Below are 26555 nucleotides of genomic sequence, written 5' to 3'. Positions count from 1 at the left end.
AGATAGATAGATAGATAGATAGATAGATAGATAGATAGATAGATAGAGTTTGCTGGATAAGCTATATGTAAAAGCTCTAAATTGATTTTTAATTTAAATCAAATATTTTATATCTAATCGTTCCTCAGCCTTATGGGTTCTATGGGGATTATAAATGTAATTCTTACCTTTAGGGAGTTTATAAGTATTGGGATAATATACTCACATGGCATAAGAGTAATTTACAACATTATGATAATTATATCTAATAACTGTGTGCATTGTGTGTAAGAATCTTGCTATCTTCACAACAACTCTGAGTTACCCAGAGAGAAGTCATTTTACAACTACAGAAACACAATCAGCAAGTAAATCTTGGAGCTAGGATCAGGATCCATGTCATTTGCCTCTTTATCTTTTTTATCCTTAAGTTTTTAAAAATCATTTCCCTCTTTTGTAAATAATGAAACACTTTTTATAGTTTCATGAAGTATAATTATACTGGATTAGTTTCGTAGGGTTGCTGGCAACAAAGTACCACAAGCCCAGGAGCTTAAAGCAAATATACTGTCTTGACTCATAGTTCTGGAGGCTAGAAGTTCTAAATCAAGGTGTCAGCAGGCTTGGTTCATTCCGAGGGTGCCAAGGAAGAATCTCTTCCCTCTCTCCCTCCTAGCTTCTGGTGATTACTGGCAATCTTTGGGATTGGTGGGTTTAGATGGATCCTATCTCCTCTGCTTCCATCTTTACATGGCATTCTCCCTGTATCTTTGTGTCCTCACATGGTCATCTTTTTATTAGGATACTGGTTACATTGGATTTGGGGTTCACCCTACTGCAGTATGACCTTGTCTTAACTAATTACATCTATAATGACCTTATTTCCAGGTAAGATTACATTCTGAGTTAGTGGGGTTTAGGACTTCATATCTTTTTGGGGAGACACATAGTTGAATCCATAACATATACTTAGGCAGATTATTATTGTTTGGTAAATCTCATTTTTCTCTTTGAAATTCTGTCAGTAGAGAGTTTAAAGGAAAACAATTCCTAATTGGCCACAGAAGCCACATTACTTTAAGCGAGCCATTTAACCTCTTGCGATGAAGAAAAGATAATGCGGTCTTATCTATATTATAGTGTGCCTTTGAGAATCTAGTGAAGTGATACTTTAAAAATGCTACTGCTTGTTTTTTTCCAGTGGAACATTAATTTCAGATAATTGCATTTTCATTGAAAATTGACAGTGGCATTCCTTTTACTTATTAATGTTCTCTCATCAGATCAGTAGAGGTCAATATAAGTGGTGGTGTCTGTTAAGTTTTCTACACATGTATCCAGACTTTAACTAGATTATCAGAATCCCACATCCTTTTTCACTAGTACTATAAAAATTGTGGTATTAAAAAGCCCTAGAATTAACTCTTATGTTTTTTAACTAAAAATATTATAACTTAACCTTCAAGTTAGTTATTCCAGAAATCTTTATGATAAAAAGTGAAAAAAACAATATTTTATTATTCTAAAATATATGTATTTTAAGAGAAGGCCTACGTACTTTTTTATGTGACAGGTTTTTTTCTCATACTTGTTTGTAATTACTGTCATGGAATTGGAGCATTAAAAAAACTTGTTTCTTGTGCTCATAAAATTGTTCCTATTTTCTCTAGATTGACAGATGAATAGTGCAAAGCTGGCATTGACTTAAACATTTTTAGAAGGAGATCCCAGAAACTTTTTTGAAATCATATTTAATCATGTGAGTAGCAGAACAGAAAATGGAAAGAAAAAAGAAGAAAGCATTTGAAATGTATGCCAGTCAGACAGTCTGTGCCTTTAAATGTGGCAGCAAAGGTTATCTGAAGAAATGTTTGCATTGAGCCTTTTGACCATTCTACAACTCAGGAAGGATGCAACAGTTTTGTTAGTTAAAAAACACTATACAAATGTTGAGGATGTCTGCATGACATTAGGGGATTGAAATCATTTTGTCATCCTGTGATAAGAACAAGGCCAGGTGGCTCCATTCTGTGGCTTAGGATGTGGGTTTCTTTGGTTTTGCTAGTCTCTGATGCTGAGGGAAACAAGGTATGTGTGCAAAATGAGCTTTTTTTTAAGGGGCATGTAGCGTGATAGCATAATTATTGGCCACGGAATCTGTTCTATTGGGCATTTTGTGACATGCTGTTTTCTTTTTTGTTTGTTTTTATTTTTATTTATTTTTATTTATTTATTTATTTTTTAAAGATTTTATTTATTTATTTGAGAGAGAGAGACTGAGAGAGAGAGCACATGAGAGGGGGGAGGGTTGGGAGGGTCAGAGGGAGAAGCAGACTCCCTGCCAAGCAGGGAGCCAGATGCGGGACTGGATCCAGGGACTCCAGGATCATGACCTGAGCCGAAGGCAGTCGCTTAACCAACTGAGCCACCCAGGCGCCCTATTTTTATTTTTTATTTTTTTTTTTACCCAGAGTTTTATGTGGATCATGCTAAGCAATTACAAATACATTGTTTAAGATAGAAGTGTTTGGCGTTACTCTTATTGTATTTGATGGTCAGATGATTATTTGCTGTAGTGTGTATTTCAAAAATGAAAATTGCCAATTTCTAGGTCGAATGGCCTATGATGCATATATAAAGGAACTTTCTTCTTCTTCAGCAGAATGCCTCATACTAGGGTCTAGCACCGTTGCCCTAATACATGGCGTTCATTTCCTTAACACAGTCACCCTGAAATCTCAGTCTTGCCCCTTAGTCTTTTGGTTTTTCCTTACTTTGCTTTTGTTCATTAAAAAACAGCGTTCTCATTCACTTGTTTACATATGAGAAAACTTACAGTTCAACCTACATACCATAGGAAGTTTCAACTTAGTCAAGATTCTTATCACCCCAGTAAGTTTAGTTTCCACTTGTTTCACACTTACTTTAGTGTGCTATCCTTCTCAGACCCGCCTTCCTTCTTTCTAAGATAGTCAGGGTTACACTCTTGAAACTGCAGGTGAGAAACTGCCTTCATATATTCAGCATCCTCATACAGGCATTTTGGCCTAAGTTATCCTTAATCCTGATGACAGTTTTGTAAACTTTCTTTTTTATTTTTCCATTGTTTAGTCATTCCTTCATTGGTCATCCTCCAATCTTTTTTTTTTTTTAATGATAGCTTCACACGTACAGTAAGATGAGTTTGCACAATATAAGCTGCCAAGTAGTCACATACCTAAGATGAAATTTTGCCTGTGGTGAAAAGGTTGTCTTCACAATTCTCATAACTTTGGAGGTCAGTTGTCACTTTGCAAATGGCAAGGCGGGAATGTGCCCAAATGCAGAGAAGAAGAACTTAAAAATCATTTTTACTGTGAGCTCATTATGATGATGTCTGTGCAAGGCATTGTTTCTAACAATTCCTGAATCATACCTATATATAATGGATGTAAGGCAAATCTTTGAATGAATGAATGATACAGATATCAAACTACCTGTCATTTGTAACCAAGAAGGCAACACACAAGGTGTTCACCTTGAGGATTCTTCATCTGCAATTAGCTCGAAGTTAGGAAAGAAGCTGCTTCCTCAGGTTAGACGCCAGCTCTCTCAGGATTTTGAGTAGGCTGTAATTCTGCTGCCACTTGTGTCTTTACATGGCTTGCATCCCAGGAGGGACGGATTGTCAACAATATTATTATTCTGATGTAAATATAGCTATTTCAGTGATGTAAGCATTGATGATTAAGAATTTTAAAACTAATTTAGGTCTTTTGCTTTTAGACATGCTATTGAATTACTAAACATAGATCTTTTGACACATTTTGAACCAAATTATGCTGAAAAACACAGCACTTCCCTCAACTTCTAAGCCATTTAATGTAAACTTCAGCTTAAAGCCTTTACTTTAAAAATAAATTGAGGTAAAGTTCCTAAGGCCAAATGTGCCCAAAAATGTTAAAAGGTTTATCTTTTTTAAAAGATTTTATTTATTTATTTGAGATGGAGCGAGCGAGAGAGAGAGACAAGCAGGGGAAGCAGCAGAGGGAGAGGGAGAAGCAGACTCACTGCTGAGCAGGGAGCCCAATGCGAGGCTGGATCCCAGGACCCCGGAATCATGACCTGAGCCGAAGGCAGACGCTTAACCAACTGAGCTACCCAGGTGCCCCAAAGAAAAGGTTTAAGTGAAAACATTAGACGTGTTTCTAAAAACAGATCTTGGCAAGAGCAAAATGATTTGCTTTACAGTGATCACATTTGTGATTATTTGAGGCAACTTTTTTCTTTTAAAATCCTGTGTAGCTCAATTAAATTTAAGTGAGTTCTTGATAAAGCTAGTAAACATAATCTGTAATCGTTTATATTTCCCTTTCCTTTACTCATATATTTATACATAACGTTTCCCCTAATTTGATTTCTAAGTATGGTTTTGCACTCCTCTTTGTTTTGTGTTCGGGCAGAGAGGATATCACATAGAGATCTCTATATAATACAATACGACTAGCAAAACTGGTTATGAGGTTAATTGATTTACGTTTATTTAAAACTAATTTCTTAGAACTAGAGGAGGGATGCATAACACATTAGGTATCATTTTCAAACATGTTACAGATAAAGTGATCATTTTTACAGAATGAATGCCAGGACATAATTGACAAGTACAAATGTACATAGAGAAAGTGGGATATCTTGTCATGAAAATGTATTACCATGGTGAATTTGTCTCCAGCAACGCAAAGTAAAACCTCACATTTAATTTTTCTGTAAATAAGGAACCAAAAATTACTTCTCATCCCAGAAAATGGTTTTGTTCAGGAAGTAGGATTTGTTTTACAAACTGCACACAATGCTTTCATCCAATTGACTATACTAAATTTCATCTTCACTATCAACTGAAGACCATCATCTCCTACAGTCCTATTTGAACCTCCATTCTCTTGTCTTATTGTAAAGTAGCACTTTGACTAGAAGGGAAATTTTCCTCTTTGGAGTTTCCTAGAGACAGTCATAGTAAAAGGGATGGGTATTGAAATCTTAGAGGAATAAACCATCAAGGTTTCCGGATTCCTCCTTCTTTGCAGACCCACCATTTTTTTCTCCCCACCCCCATGCCTAAAATAGATCAATTTAAGTTTTACATATTGGGCTTTCATGTAAGATTTTAAGGACAAAATTACAGCTGCTTAAACAAAGAAAAGAATACTAGTGTTAAATCACTGGGCTGGATAATCTTTAAAGTCTCTTTTTTCTCCCTTCTTCACTGTTTCTCAAAATAGAAAGTCTGTTTTCCTGAGATGCTTCTAAATATGAAGATGTGTAAGTGAATTTTTCTAGAAATTTAAATTATATGGCAGATACACCTTAAGATATTTTGTCAACAAAGAACAAATAGATGAACTATATAAAGGATTTTTATAAGTAATTGTATGAGTACATTTTGTATGGTGGAGGTGATTCATGGAAATAATGGTTAGACAGGGTGGGGTTGTAGAAAAATCCCCATCTTACATTAGTAAGAAAAAACTAAACCTAATGGGGTGAGTGAACTTTTAAAATCTGTTTTAATTATGGAACTATTGACTTGGCAACTCAAACAATATAGTACTTTGTGAATGTTGAGCAATAACTTTTGACCTGTCTTTAGTAACACAAATATGCACAGTCATTTTCCATTTAATATTTAATAATATATTATAGTTTCTATGCAGGTTTAGTCACCGTTTTTTTTTTCATTGTCTCATTATTCATTTTACTTAACTATTGAAAGTTATTTAATGAACATGAGAAATATAGCCTAATGTCTGATGTCCTTACTAAGTGACTAATTCCTATTTTTTCATTAATGTTTCTGTTAAGAGCTAATGGCTACTGGGGGTGCAGTAGTGAACAAGAGGAGATTTCTGTCTTCATGAAGCTTACATTCTAATGGCAGAGGCAGAGAGGAAACAAGTAGATACACGATATGCCTGATAGTGATAAGTCCTAGGATGAAAAATAAAGTAGGTTTAGGGGATACAGTATGATGGAAGCTGATATTTTCAATATGGTGGCCAAGGAAAGCCAATACGACAAGTGATGCTTGAGCAGAGATTTGAGTCAAATTATGCCAGTATCTGGGGAGAAAATTTCCCATCTGAGAGAATAGTGAATGTTAAAACCTTTAGTTGGGAACATATTAGGTGTGTTCAAGGAAGAGTGCAAAGACTGTTTGGTAAGGATACAGTGAATATGGTAGCTAAGGTCAAAGAAGCCAGACCTTGCAGGCTGTGGTCAGAAGTTAGGATTTTATTTAAATATATGTATATATGTTAATTGGAGGACTTTGATTAAGAGAGGGACATGATTAGATTTAAAGGGCTTACTGTAGCTTCTGTATAGAGGAAGGACATTCCATGAGACAAAGGTGTAAGGTTTAAGCAGAAAGATCAGCATGGAGGCTACTGTAATAGCTCGCTAGGAATGATGGCAACTTGGATTAGGACAGTAGCAGTTGGAGATGTGCAAAGTGATCAAATTGTAGAAATATTTTGAAGGTAGTTGGCAAGATTTTCTAATAGACCAGATGTGGAACATAAGAAAAAAGAAAGAAATCAGAGTTAATTCTAAGGCCTTTGGGCTAAAGAATTGGGTGAATGAATATATATAGTCACACTAGTTCACGTAAAAGAGAATTGGAAGTTTAAGATGTTCAAAAAACACATTGTGTACAAATAGTTTGGGATGAGTACATACATAAAGGTGGGAGACCCTATAACTTATTGGCTCTGAAATGAGCAAACTTGGATATCACTCCACAACTGAGCTCTGCTATTAATGAAAGCATTTGTTGCTAAAAAAATAATCATGCTTTGCAAAAATACACAACATAAACAACAAAAACATAGGACTTATGAGAAAATAGTATTCTGGTATAATACTCAAAAACTTGTTAGTGACATATTTTTTTAAAAGATCATAAATGTTAAGTGGTTAACAAATAAATACTGCGATGTATTTGGTACTTTAGATTTCAAAATATATTATTCCCTGGTGGAAGTGGCTATGGAAAGCGTTGCAAGATTGTGAGTTTCTGTGGAGTGATGCAAGGAGGCTTACTGAAATCTGAAGGAAAATTGTAACACCAGATGTGAATGGGTGTGAGTCACACCTCACACAGTGAACCGAGGTAGCTGGTAGATGTTTGTTTTGAAGTGTGTGCTTTTCATGTATTCCTAGTTCAGCTGGGTGCAGTTTTTTGCATTCACCTTGTTTCTTCTGGAGGAAATCTCTCATAAATGAGCAAATGTGAAATTTGAGTTATACCATTATTCCCTAATTTATTAATTGTACTTGAATAATACATTTTCAAAAGAAGTTGTACAGCAGAACTAACATCTAGTGACTTTGGGCACATTACTTACCCTCTTGGAGCCTTGATTGCCTCATATGTAAAATAGGGATAATAGTATTCACCTTATAGGGCTTGAGGGAGGGTGAAGTGAATGTATGCATGCTCGTTGGGAAGAGAATATTTATTAAAAATTGAAGACTTTCCTATAACCTCTATTTAGAAATTGCTTTATCTAGAAAAATTAAAAATGTAAAGATACATGTTTTTATGATCTTTATTTCTCTAGTTTCGTATCGATGTAGGTACATAGGTTTAGCTTTTTATAGATGATTTATGTAAGCAATAATGCCTTGCTTTCCTGTGGGAGTACATGGTAGAAAGTTAGCATGAGATTTTTGCTTAATTTTCTCTGTAATGATAAATTCCTTTATTAAAACAGTATAATTATGTAACTGCTAGCTAATTGATACTATATCTTTCATCTTCTTTCCTCTTTCCTTTACTCCCTTTGTCTCAGTTGAGGCCTTAATTTTTCATCTTTCGTATTACCATAATAAAATTGAATTTCCTCTGTTTTCTGCCTCTTTCTCTGTCCCTGGTACTAAGATGTACCTTCTTCCTCTGTGGCCCCAATTCATCCATCCTCCCTACTACTGCCAGAGTGACAAAGTGATCAGCCCATCTGCTTGCTCAGAACTCTCCTCACTCCCCAGCCATCTCCTCCTATGACATCACACACTGTGGCCATCCTGAATGATCTGATTCTTGCCCGAGTTGCTAGAGATGCCTGGAGTGTATCTGTCTGTTGCAGACCCATCCACTCTTTATGTATATCCCTTCCACAGCAATTCAACTGGATGATAATTATTCCCAAATTATGGCCTCATTGAAATCTAAGCCTTTTATGCTCAGAGATTTTATATTTCTTGTTACCCTTTGGAGGTCTAGCCCATACCAGATGTTCAATAAGTATCAGGGAAATAAATGAGGGAAGGAAGGTCTGAACATTGAGCCAAGTGTAGATCAGGATTTTTATAGAATTGAACACCTGGGCTCAGTGTTAATGAGTTGTTTACTTCAGCTTTCATCATTCATTTTTCACTTAACTTCACATTCCTTTATTTTCTACAGCCAGGATAAAAATATTTTCAATATCTCAGCCATATATTGTAATGGTTTAAGAACACAGTGTCTGGAGCCACACGGACTTGGTTCTACTCTTGGCCCTGCCAATTACCAGTTTGATGACCTTAGGCAATTTATTAGACTTCTCAGTGCCATAGTTTCTTGATCTGTACAATAATTATACCTCATTTACCTCCTAGGCTTATTGTGATGATTAAATGAACTGTTAATTGTAGCTGGCACATGGTAAATAATCAGTATTTGCCATTATCTTAAGAACAGATGCCTGTTGCCCTTTCCTCTGTGGGTACTGGGTTCCTCAAGACATGATATTTTCTGGCTTTTCTAAGACTTCAGGGCAAACCCTGGCAGATTTTTGCCCAGCTATTATCTCAGCCAAGGAGTCATGATGGTATAACTTGCTGTTAAGTTTCAAGGACTTTTTCTCTTCTTTCACTCTAAATCATCCTTCCTCCTACCCTTCAAAAGTAGGAGCAAAGGTCCTGTAGGTCTTGATTCACAGACTCTATAGTCCTTTTTCTGACTATTTTCTCCCTCTGAGTAGAAACGCAGTTGATTAACAACTGAGAGTCTCTCCCTGATAAGTTTGTTCAGCAGCTGTGCACATTCCCTTGCATAAAACAGATGCCCTTTCAGTAGATCACTGGTGAATCATTGCAGCTGGCTGACTGTGTTCTTTTTGCTGTCATTTTACAGTGGTTCAGACTTCTCAAGTATTATCCAGACCTTTTTTTTTTCTTGAACGTTTTTTAAAACAATTTTTTTTAATATTTTATTTATTTATTTGACAGAGAGAGAGCACAAGCAGGGGTAGCAGCAGGCAGAGGGAGAGGGATAGGGAGGAGCAGGCTCCCCACTGAGCAGAGAGCACAATGTGGGGCTCAATCCCAGGACCCCGGGATCATGACCTCAGCTGAAGGCAGATGCCCAACTGACTGAGCCACCCAGGCTCCCTGCTTGAACGTTTTTTTTAAACACAGAAGAAAATATAGAGAGTTACAAACAATCAGAAGAACATTCTCAAATGATTCTTGGCTACTTAAGAGGTGATGCTTCCTTTAAATTGAATCAAGAAGGGCGCCTGGATGGCTCAGTTGTTAAGCATCTGCTTTCAGCTCAGGTCATGATCCCAGGGTCCTGGGATCGAGCCCCATACTGGGCTCTCTGCGGGAAGCCTGCTTCTCCTCTCCCACTACCCCCCTGCTTGTGTTCCTTTTCTTGCTGTGTCTCTCTCTGTCAAATAAATAAATAAAATCTTTTTTAAAAAATAAAATAAATTGAATAAAGAAAATCTGGCCCAATTAAGGTGTCAGTCATTGATGCAAATTAATCAAGGCTATTTTTAGTTCACCCAGTCTTGAAGCTCTCAAGGCAAACCCCCTTTTGTACTGCTCATTAGGCACTGTATTATTGCTCCCAATCCTGTACATGCCAACTGTTCAGCCAGCTATTAAAGGTGAGTAAAGGAAACAGTCAACAAAACAAAGAGGCAACCCACAGATTGGAAGAAGATATTTGCAAATGACACTACAGACAAAGCACTGATTTCCAAGATCTATAAAGAACTTCTCAAACTCAACACCCAAAAAACAAATAATCAAGTCAGAAAATGGGCAGAAGACATGAACAGACACTTCTCCAAAGAAGACATACAAATGGCTAACAGACACATGACAAAATATTCATCATCATTAGCCATCAGGGAAATTCAAATCAAAACCACATTGAGATACCACCTTACACCAGTTAGAATGGCAAAAATTGACAAGGCAAGAAACAGCAAATGTTGGAGAGGTTGTGGAAGGGGAACCCTCTCTGGAAAACAGTGTGGAGGTGCCTCAAAAAATTAAAAATAGAGCTACCCTATGACCCAGCAATTGCACTACTGGGTATTTACCCCAAGGAAACAAATGTAGTGAAAAGAAGGACCATATGCACCCCAGTGTTCATAGCAGCAATGTCCGCAATAGCCAAACTGTGGAAAGAGCTGAGATGCCCTTCAACAAATGAATGGATAAAGAAGATGTGGTCCGTATATACAATGGAATATTACTCAACCACCAGAAAGGATGAATACCCAACTTTTACATCAACATGGATGAGACTGGAGGAGATTGTGCTAAGTGAAATAAGTCAAGCAGAGAAAGTCAATTATCATATGGTTTCACTTATTTGTGGAACATAAGGAATAGCATGGAGGACATAGGAGAAGGAAGGGAAAAATGAAGGGGGAAAATCGGAGGGGGAGATGAACCATGAGAGACTATGGACTCTGAGAAGCAAACTGAGGGTTTTGGGAGTGCGGTGGGGGGATGGGTTAGCCCAGTGATGGGTATTAAGGAAGGCACATATTGCATGGAGCATGGGGTGTTATACGAAAACAATGAATCATGGATCACTACATCAAAAACTAATGATGTAGAGCCCGTGGCGGACCTGCGACAAGCAGAGGAAATGGCTCAAAGGGGCTGTCCCAGACCTTCGGGAGCACTAGGCTAAGAACTGGAGGTGTCGTGAAAACCACCGCTCAACCTAAACCAAAATGGGAAAGGAAAAGACTCACATCAACCTTGTCGTCATTGGACACGTAGATTTGGGCAAGTCTACCACTAGTGGTCCTCTGATCTACAATGTGGTGGGATCGACAAAACTATCGAAAAATTTGAGAAGGAGGCTGCTGAGATGGGAAAGGCTCCTTCAAGTATGTCTGGGTCTTGGATAAACTGAAAGCTGAATGTGAACGTGGTATCATCATTGATATCTCTCTGTGGAAATTCGAGACCAGCAAGTATTATGTGACCATCACTGATGCCCCATGACACAGAGACTTTATCAAAAACATGATTCCAGGCACATCTCAGGCTGACTGTGCTGTCCTGATTGTTGCTGCTGGTGTCGGTGAATTTGAAGCTGGTATCTCCAAGAATGGGCAGACCCGTGAGCATGCCCTCTGGCTTACACACTGGGTGTAAAACAACTAATTGTTGGTGTTAACAAGATGGATTCCACTGAGCCACCCTACAGCCAGAAGACATACAAGGAAATCGTTAAGGAAGTCAGGACCTACATTAAGAAAATCGGCTACAACCCTGACACACTAGCATTTGTGCCAATTTCTGGTTGGAATGGTGACAACATGCTGGAGCCAAGTGCTAACATGCCTTGGTTCAAGGGATGGAAAGTCACCCGTAAAAATGGGAATGCCAGTGGAACCACACTGCTTGAAGCTCTGGATTGCATTCTGCCACCAACTCGTCCAACTGACAAGCCCTTGTGTCTGCCTCTCCAGGACGTCTACAAAATTGGTGGTATTGGTACTGTCCTTTGGGCCTAGTGGAGACTGGTGTTCTTAAATCTGGCATGGTGGTCACCTTTGCTCCAGTCAGTGTTACAACTGAAGTAAAGTCTGTTGAAATGCACCATGAAGCTTTGAGTGAGGCTCTTCCTGGGGACAACGTGGGCTTCAGTGTCAAGAACGTATCTGTCAGAGATGTTCGTCGTGGCAGTGTGGCTGGTGACAGCAAAAATGACCCACCAATGGAAGCACTGGCCTTACGGCTCAGGTGATTATCCTGAGCCATCCAGGCCAAATCAGTGCTGGATATGCACCTGTGGGGGATTGTCACACAGCTCACATTGCTTGCAAGTTTGCTGAGCTGAAGGAGAAGATAGATCATCTTTCTGGAAAAAAGCTGGAAGATGGTCCCAAGTTCTTGAAATCTGATGATGCTGCCATTGTTGATATGGTTCCTGGCAAGCCTATGTGTGTTGAGAGCTTCTCTGACTATCCTCCTCTGGGCCGTTTTGCTGTTCGTGACATGAGTCAGACGGTTGCTGTGGGTGTCATCGAAGCAATGGACAAGAAAGCAGCTGGAGCTGGCAAGGTCACCAAGTCTGCCCAGAAAGCTCAGAAGGCTAAATGAATATTATCCCCAATACCTGCCACCACAGTCTTAATCAGTGGTGGAAGAACGGTCTCAGAACTGTTTGTGTCAATTGGCCATTTAAGTTTAACAGTAAAAGACTGGTTAATGATAACAATGCCTTGTAAAAACCTTCAGAAGGAAAGGAGAATGTTTTGTGGACCATTTGCTTGTGTGTGTGTGTGTGTGTGTGTGTGTGTGTGTGTGTGTGTGTGGCAGTTTTAAGTTATTAGTTTTTAAAATCAGTACTTTTTAATGGAAACAACTTGACCAAAAATCTGTCACAGAATTTTGAGACCCATTAAAACAAAAGTTTAATGAGAAAAACAAAAACAAACTAATGATGTATTGTATGGTGACTAACATAACATAATAAAATAATAAAGGTGAGTAAGAAACAAGAAAATACTTTTTAGACAGAATGCAATTCCATATTGTTTCACCAAAATTCTTAATACACAATAATTGGTAAATGTAAAAGAAGTTACTTTATAAAGTTAGAAAAATTTTGGTTTCTATTTTTATTGCTGATTACTTACATGTGTTATTTCCCCAAATAATGTTTTAAATCATTAAATTTTACCTTTGATCTTTAGTTTATAATAATAATTATATAATAAAACTAGGGGCCTTCATCTTGATTGGATATGGATTTAAAAACAATCTGGTTGAAAACGGGGAGACATTTAACCAGCATTGGGTTTAAATGCTGTAGGTAGTGAGTTTTTTTCTTCTAAAATTTCAGAAGATGGTGATGATGCCCAGATATGTCAATCATTAGGTGGAGTGTTATTCTCTGACACTAAAGTTGAACTTAATGTTGCAGTAAAAATACACCTGACAATATTTTTTACTTAGTCGTTAATGCTGCTTTATTGAAGTATATTTTGCATAGTGTAAAAGTCACTATTTTAAGTGTTTAGTCTTTTTTTACATACATTTATAGGCATGTATATCCATCACTATAGTTCAGTTTTAACCATTTCCCATCCCCCCCAAACTTATTTTGATCTTGTTTGCAGCCTGACTCCCAGGCTTATTGATCTCCTTTCTATCTCTGTAATTTTGCCTTTTCTTGATATTTCATGTAATTGAATCACATTCATGGAGTTTTTTCCATGTGGCTGCTTTCATATAGCATGAATTTGAGGTTCATTCACATCGTAGCATGGATCAGTATTTCCTTCATTTTCATTACTAAAGAGTATTCCCCTGTATGGACATACAACATTTTTCCCCATTTACTAACTGATGCACATTTGGATTATGTTTACTTTTGGTTCTTAAGAACAGTGCTGATATGAGCATATGCATACCGTTCTTTGAGTGGACATATGTCTTCTACTCTCCTGGATGGATTCCTTGGAGGGGAATTGCTGGGTTGTATGGTAAGATCATGTTTAAATTCTTAAGAAAATGTCAAACTGTTTTTCTAAAGTGGCTGTATTGTTTTATATTCACACCAGCAATATATAAGGATTCCATTTTTTCCACATCCTTACCAACACATGTCATTGTCTTTTTGATTATGGCTATACTAGTAGGTATAAAGTGATATCTCCTTTTGGGTTTGTTTTGGATTTCTTTAATGACTAACTATATTGAACATCATTTCATTATCTTATTGTCCATTAATATATCGTCTTTGGAGAAATGTCTATTCAGATCCTGTACCCATTTATTAATTGGATTGTTCATCATCTTACTCAGTTTTAAGAATACATCTTTATGGGGCGCCTGGGTGGCTCAGTCGTTAAGCGTCTGCCTTCGGCTCAGGTCATGATCCCAGGGTCCTGGGATCGAGCCCCACATTGGGCTCCCTGCTCCGCAGGAGGCCTGCTTCTCCCTCTCCCACTCCCCCTGCTTGTGTTCCTTCTCTTGCTGTGTCTCTCCCTGTCAAATAAATAAATAAATAATCTTTAAAAAAAAATTAAAAAAAAAAAGAATACATCTTTATGTATTCTGAACTCAAGTCCATCAGATATATATTTGTAGATATTTCCCATCTGTGAATTGTCTTTTCATTTCCTTAAAGTTGTCTTTTGAAGTGCAGATGTTTTCCATTTTAATCAAGTCTAATTTATCCATTTTGTCTTTTATTGCTGGTGTCCTGTGAGTTGAATGTTTAATATTTTCACATTTAATGTAAGTATAGTAGTTATGGTGGGATTTACACCTGCTATTTTGCAGTTTGTTCTCTGTCTCATGCCTTTATTTCTTGCTCGTGCCTCCTTACTGTCTCCCTTCTGTGAAATATTTTTTAGTTCACCATTTTAGCTTCTCTGTTCATTTTGTAGACTATTTTTAAAAAATATTTTTTGTGGTGCTTCCAGGAAACTGCAGTATGCATCTTTACTTATTACCATTTATTTCAGAAATACTACCTTAATTCTAGTAAAATATAGAAACTTTATTCTAATACACAGACATACCTCATTTTATTGCACTTCGTGCTTTATACATAATGCATTTTTAACAAATTGACGGTTTGTGGCCACGGGTCTATCGGGGCCATTTTTTCCAACAATGTTTGCTCCCTTCGTATCTCTGTGTCACATTTTGGCAATTCTCACAATATTTCAAACTTTTTCATTATTATTATATTTGTTATGGTGATCTGTGATCAGTGATTATGACTCATTGAAAGCTCAGATGGTTAGCGTTTTTTAGCAATAAAATATTTTTAAATTAAGGTACTGACATTTTTTAAGACATAATACTATTGCACACCTACTAGACTACAGTATGGTGTAAACATAACTTTTATATGTACTGGGAAGCCAAAATATTCATTTAACTAGCTTTGTTGCGATATTCACTTTATTGTAGTGGGCTGGAACTGAACCCACAATATCTCTGAGGTAGGCTTGTGTATCCTTTTTTTCTCCCCTCCTTTGTTCTCTTGTCATATAGATTATATCACTATAAACTTAGTGCACAGTGTTATAATTATTCCTTTTTCATAATCTTATGTCTTTTAAAGAAGAGAAGAAATGAGAACATGTATATTTGTAGGATCTTTTATATTTACCCACATATTTGTCATTTTCAGCACTCTTGCTAGATTTGAGTTACTATCTTATGTCACTTCCCATCTTTTTTCTTCCTGTTAAATAAAATTATATCATTAAATATATTACAATCCTTATATGTTAATATAATTATATTCTTTATAATGTATAAGTTAAAATTAAATTAAAATACATATTTTTATTGAGCTATAATTGACACATAACATTGTATCTGCTTAAGGCATACAATGTGTTGGTTTGATACATTTGTATATTAGAATATGTTTACCACTGTAACATTAACTAACGCCTCTATCACTTCACACAATTATTATTTCTTTTTTGTGGTCAGAACAATTAAGATCTATTTTCTTAGCAGCTTTGAAGTCTATGATACAGTATTGTTGCCTACAATCACTGTGCTGTGCATTTAATCTCTAGGACGTACCTTATCTACTAGTGACAAGTTTGTATTATTAAACATCTCCCCAATTCCCATTCCCCCAAGTCCCTGGTAACCACCATTCTGCTCTGTTTTCACAAGTTTGGCTTTTATAGATTCCACATATTAATAGTACCATCTAGTATTTGTCTTTATGTGTCTGACTTACCTCACTTAGCATAATGCCTTGGAGGTCCATCCATGTTGTTGCAAATGACAGAATTTCCTTTCTTCTCATTGCTGAATAGTATTCCATTGTATATATGTACCACATCTTTTTTATTCATCCATTGATGGACACTTAGTTTTTGTCCATGTCTTTAGCTATTATGAATAATGTTGTAGTAAACATGGGAGTGCAGACATCTCTTCGAGATCCTGTTTTCGTTTCCTTTGGATATATGCCCAGAAGTGGAATGGCTGGTAGTTCTATTTTTAATTTTTTGAGGAACCTGTCCACTGTTTCCCATAGTGCTGCACCAGTTTACATCCCACCAACAGTGTACTTATGGGTTTTCTTTTCTTCACACCCTCACCAACACTTATCTCTTCTGTTCTTGATAATAGTCATTATAACAGGTGTGAAGTGATACCTCATTATGCTTCTGATTTGCATTTCCTTAAGGATTACTGATACTGAGCATCTTTTTGTATGCCTGTTGGCCATTCAGATGTCCTCTTCTGAAAAATATCTATTTAGTTCCTTTGCCCATTTTTTAATCAGATTGTTTGTTTTTATGTTATTGAGTTGTATGAGTTCTTTATATGTTTTGGATATTAACCCTTTATCTGTTTGCAAATATCTTCTCTCATACCATAGGTTGCCTTTTCATTGTGTTGATTGTTTCTTTTGTTGTGCAGAAGCTTTTGAATTTGACGTAGGCCCACTTGTTGATCATGTCACTTTCCTTTCAATCTGAAAGATTTGCTTTAGTGTTTCTTATAAGGTAAGTCTGCTAGCAACATCTTCTCTCAATCTTTGTGTATCTGAGGATGTCTTTATGAAAAATGGTGTTACTGGATATAGATTTCTTGGTTGGCAATTTTTTTCTTTTAGCACTTTGAACATGGTATTCCATTGCTTCTTGCCTTCTTTTTTTTTTTTTTTTTTAATGTAAAGTTATCTGTTAGTGTTATTGTGATTCTCTATATGGGACCAGTCATTTTTCTTCTGGCACTTTTATAATTTTCTCTTTTTGGGGGGGCATATAACATGTCTAGGTATGAATGTCTTTGAGTTTATTCTACTTGGGGTTTGTTGAGATTGGATGCATTGATTAATGTTGCTTTTTGTTTTTAAATCAAATTTGGTTTTCAGCCATAATTACTTTGAATATTGTCTTCTTTCCCCTCATTTTTTCTGGGACTCTGTTTATACTTATATTGGTGTATTTGATATTATATGAGGTTCTGTTGATTTATTTTTTGGTTATTGTTTTTCTTTCTTTTTTAGAATGGATAGTAGATTTAAGCTCAAATTTACTGATTCTGTATTTTGACAGGTCAGATTTGCTATTGAACCACTCTAGTGAATCATTCATTTCAGTTATTGTAGTTTTCAACTTCAGAATTTTGTTTTTTAATAATATGGCTTTATGATATTCCATTCAGTAGATCATTGATGTCATGCTTGAGTTCTCTGAACATGGTGGAACATGTTTAGTTCTTTGAATTAATTTATAATTGGTGCTTTGTAGTCTTTATCTGTTAAATCCAACATAAAAGGGCATTCAGAAATTGTTTCAGTTGGCCTCTTTTTTCCTGAGTCAGTAGGTTACACTTTTGTGTTTCTTTATATGTCCCATAATTTCTTTATGTTGAACACTGGAAGTTTTAGATAATATTTTATAGCAATTCTAGATTCTAATATTTTTTTCCCCTGAGGGTTGTTGTTGTGGTTCTTTTTGTGTGGTTGGTAATTATTTAGCCTAAACACCAAACTGTGTGGCCCCTGATGTCTCTGTTTAGTGTTTCCTGTTTTTGTTTTTTTTAACCATCTTTATTTTTAAACCTTGCCTATTAGGTGTTTTCCTCTGTTTTCTGCTTAGCTTCATCTTTAATCAGTTATTGGTCAGAGATTATGCTCAAATAGTTGGAACCAGTATGGCTTCCTCTCTCTGGTTATAGATCTGTGCTGATTTGGGAAGCATATTCAGTGTATAGGCTATTTTAAGTTTTTCCTGGCTCTTATTTTCCACTGTGCTCTGTTGTATCTCCTCTGTGTGTTAGCTCAGATTCTGTTTTCTAAGAATGTATGAGTGGCTTGCACCCACTCCAGTCTCTGCTGCACATAGACCAGCCTCAGTCAGTGCAGGATATTTGGTGATCTCATCTGGCCCCATGTGGCTGTGTCACCTCCCAGAATTACCTATTAAGTTTCTCACTTGCCTGCCAGGCTGTTGCTTGCCTGAAAAAGACCCAATACTTCAAAGAGATGGAAACAGTGGCCTCCCTTTCTTCCATGTGCCACTAAGATCACCATTTTAACTGACAACACTTTAAATCAAGTGACCCCGTCTTTGACAGCAGCAGCTAAACTTGCAGTTATCACATTATGCCTTGCCCTAATTGAACTGCTGCACATGCAGAGCTGGGGTTCATCAGAAGCCCCAGGAAAAATCGTCACCAACTGATGCCGTTCTTACTCAAAGTTCAGTGGTTTTTATTAATAACCGTTTGTCAGTTTGTTGTAAGCCTCGGGTTGATTTTCTGAGTGCTGAAATGGTTGTTTTTGACAGTTGTGTTAAGCTTTATGGTGTTTTGGGGAATGAGGGTGGGGAGGACTTGTTGCCCTCCTATCATGCAGGAGTGAATCTGCATTTTTGTTTAAGTATGTTTGCTGTTTATTTTCCAAACTAAAATGGTTCAAATATGACAGATAATCAGAAATTCACGTTTTCATGGTTATCTTCTCTCCTTGTCTGAAATTCTGTATTTGAGGGAAAAAAATCCCACTGTGGAAGAAAATGACTCCCTTAATTCACATTTCAAAACACTTTTTGAGGTTAGGACTGCAGGAGACTAAATATGTGGGTTGAATATCTGAACAAGTGGTATATAGGGTATTAGCAAGAAGAAAAGCACTTTGTGTCAAATCATTCATTGTTCAAGTTCATAACTTTGATATTGCCTGCTCAAGCTAAGCCTGTCCTAACCAGGCTGAGCATTTAAGTAGAATTGGGCTGAAAGTAAGCAGGTGAAGATTAGAACTGTTAACATACATGTGTTTATGTTCACTCTCAAGAGATTACTCTTCTCTCTCACTCCTTTATTATCCATGGGATGTGATGTTTGTACTGCTCAAGAGCCCCTCGGGATGTGGAGTCAGACAGATATAGATTCTAACACCACCTTTGTGTCCCTGTATAAGTTACATGACTGATGTAAGTCTCAGTTTTCCTTTTGTAAAGAGATAAGAGTAATACCATTTTTATGTTTTCTGTAAGAATTGAATTATATCATTTCTATTATTGTTAGAGTTCTCTTAATGTCTAGACCAACATTTCTCTAAGCAGCAGTGTTGAATTGTTTTGCAAAGTAGATTTCTGTAAGAATAGAATCATGTGTCTGTTGGCCATCTGTATGTCTTGTTTGCAAAAATATCTACTCAGGTCTTCTGCCTACTTTTTTTTTTTTTTTTTTTTTTTGGTGTTGGGTTGACAAGTTCTTTTCATATTTTGGATATTAACCCCTTATCAGATATATCATTCATTAATATCTGCTCCCGTTCATAGGTTGCCTTGTTTTGTTGATGATTTCCTTTGTTGTGCAAAATCTTTTTGTTTTGATGTAGTCCCACTAGTTTATTTTTGCTCTTGTTTCCCTTGCCACAGGATATCTATCTAGAAAAATGTTCAGTGTCAGAGAAATTACTGTCTGTGTTCTCTTTTAGGATTGTTATAGTTTTAGGTCTCACATTTAGGTCTTTATCCATTTTGAGTTTATTTTTCTGTGTGGTGGTAGACAGTGATCCAGTTTCATTCTTTTGCATGTAGTGTTCCCAGCACCATTTATTGAAGAGACAGTCTTTTCCCCATTGTATATTTTTGCCTTCTTTGTCATAGATTAATTGGCCATATAAGCATGTGTTTATTTCTGGCCTCTCTATTCTGTTCTATTGATCTGTGTCTGTTTTTGCACTAGTACCATACTATTTTGTTTACTACAGCTTTGTGGTATATCTTGAAATCTGGGATTGTGATACCTCTAGCTTTGTTTTACTTTCTCAACACACACACAAAAAGATGGCTCAACCTCAATAATCAGGGAAATGCAAATCAACACCTCAATGAGATATCACCTTACTCCTGTCAGATTGGCTTGTATGAAAAAGATAAGAAATTACAAGTGTTTACGAGGATATGGAGAAAGAGGAATCCTCGTGAACTGTTGGCAGGAATGTAAATTGTTGCAACCACTATGGAACGCAGTATGGAGGTTTCTCAAAAAATTAAAAATAGAAATACCATATGATCCAGTAATTCTACCACTGGATATTTATCCAAAGAAAACTTTTGAGAAGCTATATTGCAGCCCTATGTTTATTGCAACATTATTTACAGTAGCCAAGATATGGAAACAACCCAAGTGCCTATCAATAGATATGAGTGGATAAGAAGATGTGATATATATATATACACACACATATATATGTATACACACACATGCATATATACACACATATATCACATACATACATACATAAAATGGAATATTACTCAGCCATAAAAAGAATGAGATCTTGCCATTTGCAACGTGGATGGACCTGGAGGGCAATATATTAAGTGAAGTCAGTCAGACTCAAAAAGACAAATACTGTATTTCACTTATATGTGGAATTAAAAAAAAAAAACATGAATAAACAAAGAAATGCAGAATCACTTCCATAAATACAGAGAACAAACAGATGGTTGCCAGAGAGGAGGGAAATGAGGGCTAGGCAGAATGGGTGAGGAGGAATGGGAAATCAGGTCTCCAATCCTGGAATAAATAAGTCGTGGAAATAAAAGGCACAGCATAAGGAATATAGTCAATAATATTACAGTAGTGTTGTATGGTGACATGACAGTTGGTAGCTATACTTGTGGTGAGCAGAGCATATTGTTGAGTCAGTGCTTTGTACACCTGAAACTAATGTAACATTGTGTGTCAACTATACTCAAAACAAGTTTTAAAAAACTAATCAATGATCATTTAAATCAGCTTGCAGTAATATATAATAATAAAATAAGGCATATAATCATTTGAAAAATAAAATTACTTCCTATATTTACTTTTATGAATCGGGTGGACTCTTTTACGTACCACCTGAATATTTATTTTTATGAATTCAGAGGGGTCATTTTCCATTGGGTTGTTCTAAAGCACAGCACACTGGTGTATTTGGATTTTTCCCCCCCATGAACAATCACTTAATAAAAAATAAATGCTAATCTCTTAAGTCTTTTGTAGAATTATTAGTAAAAATTTCAATCAAAATTTAACACACTGTATTTCAGATAATTTAATATGTAAGATGATTGGTTTCAGGAAAGGTCCAGTAGTCAAAGAGAAATGTAAGAAATGAAAAAAGAGATCTCTTTTTCTATGCTATCCTGTCATTTATTTCCTTGGCTGGGTTTTGGACTAGATTATCAGGTATTATGTAAAACATATAAAGTAGGTGAAATCTGTGACATTCTTATGCTTTTGTTACAGTGTAATAGATTCAGACATGGAGACATTTGAGATCTTATTTTGCAACATTCTTAAGTGGAAAATGGAATTGAAAAAAGCCTTACTATTATCTTTCAATCTGTGTATCAAAGTTAATAAGAGGTTTGCAAACAATCTAAAGAGGCAAAACTTCCTACCTCTCAGTTTGGACTGCTTCCATAGAATATAGAGATCCAATTTTAGAGAATATTTGGAATTGCCAGTATCTGGGGTGGAAAATAAAGACAACATTGTTCCCACCATCCTAAAATGTCTGGTCACATAATTACAATGAAATAATACTTAACTAAAGCTATAATTTACTTGTTCTTCTCTATTTCACATTGCTTCTTGGGAATAATATTTATTCTGTATGTTTAGCTAGATTGAAGTAGTTGAAAAGTGAAGAGTTAAGAAGAATATTAGATTTTGTTCTTTTACCCATAATTTTACATTGACATTATCTTCCAACAATCTGAAGATATTTTTATATATGACGTAAGATTGGGGGCTAACATTTGTATCCCAAATTGCTATTTAGTTTATTAGTATCACTAATGGAATAGTCCATTCTTTCCTCATTGATTTGAGAACATATGTATTATTCGTATATATAAATAATGATGTTGCTGTATTCTATTTCATTTGTTTATTCATTGAGCAGATTGGTCTTGAATACCTACTGTGTATCAGGCATTATCTTACAAAGTAGGAATACCTTAGTAGTTGAAACGGCCATTAAATAAATGTTTTACATATCATGTAAAATTGCTAGTATTATAAGTACCACAAAGGAGAGGTTTTTAATTTTATGAAAACTTACTACAAAATATTTATCTTTTCTTGAATGTACTTTTTTGAGTATAGCGTAAAATAGTGCTCTCCTTATTGTTCTATTGCAAAGTTTCTTAGCTAATTTCACACCTTTTCTTTTCCAGATTAGTTTAAAAATTTTTATTAGTTCCTGTTGAAATTGTATTGAAGTTTTGGATTAGCGTTCTGACAATCAATATCTTTGTAATAATAATGCTTTGTATCAAAAAATACATGTTTTTCATTTCTTATATTTTCTTCTATTCTTTAAAATAATTTTTATTGTGGCAAAATACATATAATGTAAAACCATCTTAACATTTTTAAGTGTACAGTTTGGTAGTATTAAATACATTCCCATTGTTGCACAACCATTTCCATCATCTATCCACATAACTCTTCATTTTGTGAAAGTAAAACTCTGTACCCGTTAACCAGTAAGTTTTCATTTTCTCCTCCCCCAGCCCCAGGCAATCACTTTTACCTTTTCTGTCATTTTGATTTTGACGACTCTAGGTTCCTCATATCAGTAGAATCATACAATATTTGTCTTTTTATGACTGGCTAGTTTCATTAGCTTAATGTCCTCAAGGTTCTTCCATGTTGTAGCATATACTGTAGAATTTCCCATCTTTCTAAAGCTGAATAATAATAATCCACTGTATGTATACAAGTACACCTCAGAGATAATGGAAGTTTGGTTCCAGACCACCATAATAAAGTGAATTTTGCAATAAAGTGAGTCAAATGAATTTTTTGTTTCCCAGCGTATATAAAAGCTATGTTCACACCTTAATGTAGTCTATTAAGTGTGAGTGGCATTATGTCTAAAAAACAATGTATAAAATCTTAATTAAATACTTTATTGCTAAAAAATGCTAACCATCCTCTGTGCTTTCAGTGAGTCAAAATCACTTATCACAGATCACCATAAATATAATCATAATGAAAAAGTTTGAAATATTGTGAGAATTACCAAAATGTGATACAGAGACAGGAAGTAAGCAAATCCTGTTAGGAAACTGGTAGACTTCTGGTTGACATAGAATTGCCACAGACCTTAATTTCTTAAAAACTCAGTATCTGTGAAGCACAATGAAACAAAGCGCAATAAAATAAAGTATGACTCTGTACCACATTTTGTTTGTTTTCTTGCATAGATGGACACTTGGGTTCTTTCATGTTTTAGCCATTGTGAATAATGCTGTTGTAAATATGGGTGTACAAATACCTCTTTGAGACCCTCTTTCCATTCTTTTGGGCTTATGCTAAAAGTAGAGTTTGTGGATCACGTAGCAATTCTCTTTTTAATTGTTTTGGGAGCACAGTACAATTTTCCATAGCAGCTGTATCTTTTAAAATCTTCAATAATGTACATGGGTGCCAATTTTTTTATATCCTTTCCAACAGTGGTTGTGTGTGTGTGTTTTGTTTACATTTTTGAATATTAGCTCTCCTAATGGCTGTAAGGTGTAATGATTAATGATATTGAGCATTTTTTCATGGCCATTCCATCTTCTTTGGAAAAATGTCTATTCAAGTCCTTCCCCATATCTGAATCAGCTTATTTGCTTTTGTTTTTGAGTTTTAGGAGTTCTCTATACATTCTGGATGTTAATCCCTTTTCAAATAAATGCTTTGCAAATATTTCATTTCATTCTGTAGGTGGCTTTAGTAAAAAATATTGTCATATTGATATTGTCCTCTGATGGGCAAAATTTTTGAATTTTCATGGAGTCCAATTTGTCTATATTTTTTGTTACTTGTGCTTTTGCTGGATATGTCCAAGAAATCATTGCCAAATTCAATGTTGTGAATCTTTTGTCCCAAGTCTTCTTAAGAGTATAATTGTTAATTATGTCCTTGATCCGTTTTGAGTTAATTTTTGTATAAGGATTATGGTTTGGGTCCAAATTCATAAGCTTTGCATGTAGATATCCCATTTTTCCAGCATCATTTGTTGAAAAGAGTTTTCTTTCCCCACTGAATGGTTTTGGCATCCTTGTCAAATTAACCATATATGTGAGGATTTGTTTCCAGGCTTTCTTTAATTACTGTTAAGGAGGGATTTTTGTCATTGTGCTTTGCTTTCTAAATGTTTTACAGTTTGTGTAGGCCCTCATTTTGGGCATTATATTTTCTTTTTTTTTTTTTTTTAAGATTTTATTTATTTATTTTGAGAGAGAGAGACAGCGAGAGAGGGAACCCAAGTCGCGGGGGGGGGGGAGAGGGAGAATCAGGCTTCCTGCCAAGCAGGGAGCCCTATGCAGGGCTCAATCCCAGGACCCTGGGATCATGACCTGAGCTGAAGGCAGATGCCTAATGACTGAACCACCCAGGCGCCCCGGGCATTATATCTTCTTTTGTGTGTAGTAGATTTTTTTGTAGTGAAATGTATAAATTTGTGTGTATGTTCTATAGCTATTTTCTTTGTGGTTACTCTGGGGAATGCATTTAAACTCCTAAAGTAAAAACATTTGTTATTGAATTTATAACACCTTAACTTCAGTAACATACAAAAACTCTGTTCCTTTACAGCTGCACCACACCCCTTTTGGTTGTTCATGTCTTGAAATTACATTTTTATACATTGTGTGCACAAAACCATAAACTAATAATTTTTAAAAATGCATTAGTCTCTTAAGTTATATAGAATAGAATATTTTGAGTTAAAACTAAAGTTACAGTAGTATTGAGTTTACACTGATTGTTTCTTTTTCTTTAAATTAGTGTCTTAAATCATGTAGATAACAAAAAAGTATAGCCACAATAATGCCAGTTTCATGATTTCCCATGTATTAACCCTTACTGGGATTTTCATTTCTCCATATGACTTTGAGTTACCGTCCATTGTCCTTTCATTAAAACTTGAAGGACTCCCTTGGGCATTTCTTGCAGGGCAAGTCTTTTGGTTATGAATTCCCTCAACCTTTGTTCATCTGGGAATATATTCATTTCTTCCTCACTTTTGCAGATAGTTAAGCAGGATAATGTTTCCTGGTTGACAGTTTTTTTTTCTTTTAGCATTTGGAACATATTGACCCACTCTGTTTTGGCCTCCAAAGTTTTTTTTTTTTCTTTTTTCTTTTTCTTAATGTTCAATTAGCATACAGTACATCATTAGTTTTTGATGTAGTGTTCAACGATTCATTAGTTGTGTATAACACCCAGTGCTCCAAAGTTTTTGATAAGAAATTTGCTGATAATCTTATTGAAGATCCCTTGTATCATGATTTGCTTCTTTATTGCTGCTGTTAAGATTCTCTTTTTGTCTTTGAAAGTTTTATTGTAGTTGTGTGGGTCTCTGAAGTCATTTTACTTGGAGTTTGTTGAGCATATTGGATGTTTATATTCATGTCTTTTATCAAATTTGGGAAGTTTTCAACCATTATTTCTTCAAAAGGTCCCTCTGTTCCTTTCTCTCACTGTTCTTCTTGGACTCTCTCAATATGTATATTGTTGACTTTGTGATGTCCCTTTAGTTCCTTAGTTTCTGTTCATTTTTCTTCTCATGTCTTTTCTAAAACTTTCTTTGGGCATTCATAGTCACTTTAAAATTTCCTCCTCATATAGAATTGTTTTTGCATGTTCTAGTCCTTAAAGTTTGGCTCCTGAGAGGGAAAAAAGGGAAAAATGAAGGGTTGGGGAGAAGAAAAGGACCCCAGCTCTTTAAATCCCCTGGAAGTCACTTTAGCCAGAGGATGAGGTGCTTGCAACAATGGGGAAATAAGCTTTTTTTCCTTCTTTTTTTGTAAAATATTTATTCAGTATTGTTTATCCTCAAACAATGAATGCTTCATTATGAAGAAAGAAGTTTATGTTTGTAGAACCCCTTGCAGGTTACATAGCAGTTGGAACTTTATATGAGTTCTGTAGGATAGGCAGGATGGTGTTTGGTTTATTTTTTTAAATGAGAAATCAGGGCTGAAGTCATATTTTTATTCATTTATTAATGGAATACACTGAAAGTAGTCATTGAAAGACCAGTATTTTTGTTTCATCTCTCATGAGGCAAATTATCTTGGCTTAGTCACTCTTTAGGACTTTGTGAAATTAACATTTGTTAAGTGGAGCACAGGATTCTAGATCATGAACCATGATTCAACAACACCACAAGAGGAACTGAAATAAAGACATTGATCACAGGTCTTGGAGGAAGTATCTGGTATACCTCAAGGTCCTACATGGGCAGGTAAAGGCAGAGTGCAGAACAAAGAGAGAGAGTTGGGACCTGG

At 35.7% G+C, this 26555-nt stretch overlaps 1 protein-coding gene and 1 pseudogene across 2 annotated transcripts in view; both read left to right on the top strand.

Annotated features, from left to right (window-relative positions):
• The window catches only part of SUPT3H (SPT3 homolog, SAGA and STAGA complex component), a 535970-nt gene that overhangs the window by 206500 nt on the left and 302915 nt on the right, over positions 1-26555 (top strand). The window lies entirely within an intron of this gene.
• Positions 10913-12396, top strand: LOC118001493 (annotated as a pseudogene).

Source organism: Mirounga leonina, unplaced genomic scaffold, assembly GCF_011800145.1.
Source record: "Mirounga leonina isolate KUSES-001 unplaced genomic scaffold, KU_Mleo_1.0 Mir_53, whole genome shotgun sequence".
NCBI classification, from domain to species: domain Eukaryota; kingdom Metazoa; phylum Chordata; class Mammalia; order Carnivora; family Phocidae; genus Mirounga; species Mirounga leonina.
This window is presented reverse-complemented; position numbering and strand designations above follow the sequence as displayed.